Genomic DNA, 3,961 nt, shown 5'->3' on the forward strand with positions numbered 1-3,961 from the left:
CATGGATTGTACCAAGCAGTAAAAGACCATAGGAAGAGAGTCAGAATCTTTCATTTTCATTATCAAGCACTTAACAATGTTGATGCTCTTTCACCTTACATCATTTTTTCTTATTCCATTATAATAATAATACTTTTACATAAAGGGAAATTAAAAATAGGAGGTTTAACTGATGTGTTCAATGTCAAACATTAAAAAGGCACCAGAATGGGGTTTAAAGTCCACGCTTTCTGATCCTCAATCAAAGTGTCTTACATCATACTTCCCTGCTTGATTCTCCAGATCTCACCCTGTTGTAAAGCACATGGGGAGACGCACATGAGTACTTGGGAAAAGCAAGCACATTTGCTAAAATGGTAGAAACGCTCAAATAATTTTTAACTTAATAATTTTAGTTTGAATAAACCTCAAATTTCAGATAAGATGAAAAGCCGCTGACTGGAAGATGACTTCGGTGTTTCATTTGAACTGTTTTTGTTCTTGATGCTGTGTCTCATGACTCAATGTTAATAGCTTGGCTTGAAACCGAGAGAAGTCACACAGCAGGCCAGGTACTTTGTGACAAAGTATTGAATGCAAAGTATTCTCATACTTTGAGAACCAGGAAAACGAACACTACCTTAGAATAGTAAGAGAAGGAAGAACTAATAAAGAAATTTCAAGTTCTTTCAGGACTAGGAGTCAGGACTCTACAACTTTATTTTGCAATTTAAAATATTCAGGGCCAGGTGCAGTGGCTCATGCATGTAATCCCAGCACTTTGGGAGGCTGAGGCCAGTGGATTGCTTGAGGCTGGGAGTTTGAGATCAGCCTGGGTGACATAGTGAGGCCCCATTTCTACAAAATTAATAATAAGAAGAAAAGTAGCCAGGCGTGGTAACACACACCTGTGGTTCCAGGTACTTGGGAGGCTGAAGCAGGAGATTCACTTAAGCCTGGGGGCAGAGATTGTAGTGAGCCATTATTATGCCACTGCACTCCAGTCTGGGCAACAGAGTCATACCTTGTCTATAAATAAATAAAGTTGTTCAAAAGATGACCTTTTCAAGTACATTCCTTAATGGGAATGTTTCATTAACATTCACTGTGAAAGAGAAGGGGTGGATTAGGGATTGTTGGGGATAGAGTGGATGAGCTGAGCTGAAGGATGCCTCTTGGGGCAATGAAGATCTGAACTCAGAGTCTTTTTCATGTCCTTAGATAGAGAGGACAAGATGGAGACATAGAGGAAGTTTATTGACTGATTTCCTGATGTGAAATAAAAGGGCCCCAGGGGCCATCACTGGACAAGATTAGGGATACGGTTTCCTCCCACCAAAAAAAGCCAGGCAGCCACTAGCCCCAAGTAGAGTGAGCCTTTGCACAAATTAAAAAATGGCCCAACCCATCCCATGGACCGCTGTTGCTGCTTTCCTCAGAGGATGGCTAATCTGCTGGCCACATCTGTTCTCTGATGGGGACTGCTGCTAAAATCCCACAAGCTTTAGGGAGACAAACAGTGCTCTTGGTAACACTCCCAGCACAACTCAGACCATGATGCGACTTTTAAATGGACCTGACTATAAACTTGGGGAGAGCAGAGGTACAACACATACTGAAACTTACAACTGCTCCCAGGAGGACCAATCTCACTCAGACTCACTGCAATGTCTTTTGAGGGGGCCCTTATCATCTAGGTCCTAACCTGTAGCCATGTGATAGGGATGACTCAAAATGCCTGCCTTTCTTGAACTTTTCCAGGCTTGTTCATTCAGCTGTGCAGCAGCTCACATGGAAACCGCAAATCTCATCCCCAGAGCAAGGTGTCGAAGAGTGGTCTTGCCCTTCTCATTGTCTTTGGTCCTCCAGTGCAGAGGTCCGCTGGGGCAGAGGTCCTCTGGGGCAGAGAACAGGTGGAGAGAATTCATTTGCATCTCTCAATCACCACTCACAATTTTTAAGCACAGGACAAGCTAACCCTGTTTTAGGATGAGGAATTTATTTAATACTTCAGAGACATACTTGTCTGAAATATTCAACTTACTTTGCTACATAGTTTCCTGAATTTTTGAGTCTTAAGTGGTTATATTTGCTGCATGCAAAGCTTCCCTAAGGGCCGCATTTGGGTTCTTACCTTACATGTAAATGACTGAAAAGAGCTCTTTCCAAAACATGTTAGGGCACAAAGAAAAATTAGAGGTTCTGGACCAGAACACCAGAAACTGCATAGAGCCATAACATCAGATGCCCAACTTTAGTAAATCTGAGCTTTCAGTCTCTTCTAGGAGTAACCCAGGTTCATTCTAATGAGGATAATGGGGAAAGCCATCATCAAAGGTGGCTTGATGGGATTGTTCCCTTTCCAATCTGTCAGACCCCAGTTCTGGCTCTACATTTGATGATTATATTTGGTACCCAAACTGGGTTATATTTCATACTTTTATGCATGCAAGTATTTACTTCCTTATAACAGGACTAGTCTGCCATATGTAGAGAATATCTGTCTAGCTCTGACACTAAGTACAGAGTATGTGTCAATTCTGTATGCCTTCCTACTTATGGCTGCTCATCTTAGCTGCAGTAAGATCCATGCAATTATAAAACATAAAGAGATTTACTCTCTTCTAATCCATACTCAGCAAAAGGTCTGATCCAGCTGCCTGTTACTGGATGAGTTTTGAAAAGAGAGTAACTTCCAAATTGAGCATCACCTGAAAAATGGCCCACAGTCTCATAAAGCAACAATCCACCAAGCTCTTCCCTAATTTGTACAATTGGACATTTTCCTCTGGTTGCAGAACTTCAGAATTGGCAATTTGACCATTTTAAGCAAATCTATGCATGGATACAGTCTTTCCTACTTCATATTAATAAAAAGTCTACAAAGCCATGATTCCCTGTATTCCTATTTCTCACTTTTCTTTCCTGGGCTTCAAACTGGTTTTGCCAAAATTTATCTGGTTGCCTCAAAAGTATTTCAAAACCATTTTCACTATCTTCCATTGTGAATAGGCTTCTTCTGATATTAGGTAAAGTTTAGCTAAACTAGTCACTCATTTGCCAAGTTTCCTAACTCAGCTTAGACATCTGTCTCTCACTACTCTCTTCTATTCTGTAATCAATCCCAGGCATTTCTCCTTGCTAACCATTAATATCTCTTGACACTCTTTCCTCTGCAACGACATGCCACAGTCTTTGCCATGCCTCCTGAGGACTATTCAGCTTAGTGATGATTTACCATGAAGATTTAGTACATGAAGCTTAGAAGTCACACTGCCCGGGTTCAGATCTGACCTGCCACATTCTGTCAGGTCTTGGTCAAACTGTTTTATGTCTCTAAGCCTCAGTTTATGAAGCTGTAAACTAGAGTTCATATTAGTACAATGGTTAAATGAGATGATGCATGTAAATGTATTTAGAATAGTGTGTGCTACATAATAAGTATTATCCTAAAACTCCATAAAGCCAAAGGGCTTGTTTGCTTTATTCACCACTCCTTCCCTGGTGCTGAGCACAACAGAATGTGCAATATATAGCAAGGGCTCAGTATTGTGGAATGAATGAATAAGACTTCGTGATACCCCGCCAATCTATTCTCCACAACCTTTCCAGAGTATGGCAAACTGTATTGTTCAAAACTGTTTCTGCTCACCCTTCTGGGAGGATTCTACTCTGCTCTCGTGTCAGGCTTGGCTATGTGAGTTGCTTTGGTCAATGCAATGGGAATGGTGTGTCCTGGGATGTATTTAACAAAAGCTATAAGCACCTGCATGTAGTCTTCTAGGTTCTCTTTCCCCTCTGCCATGAGACCGGCAATATTTCAAGAAGAAGTTGCTCTATCAGTGGGTGCTGGAGTAAAGTCAAGTGAAACTGAGCCAAGATCTAATAGTATCAGACATGCAGAATGAGCAAGAAATAACCCATCACCGTTATAAGCCACTAAGATTCTGGGCTTGTTCCCTCTTCCTAACTTATCCTGGCT

This window comes from Sapajus apella, unplaced genomic scaffold (genome assembly GCF_009761245.1).
Source record: "Sapajus apella isolate SASKATOON/1434 unplaced genomic scaffold, GSC_monkey_1.0 scaffold18, whole genome shotgun sequence".
NCBI classification, from domain to species: domain Eukaryota; kingdom Metazoa; phylum Chordata; class Mammalia; order Primates; family Cebidae; genus Sapajus; species Sapajus apella.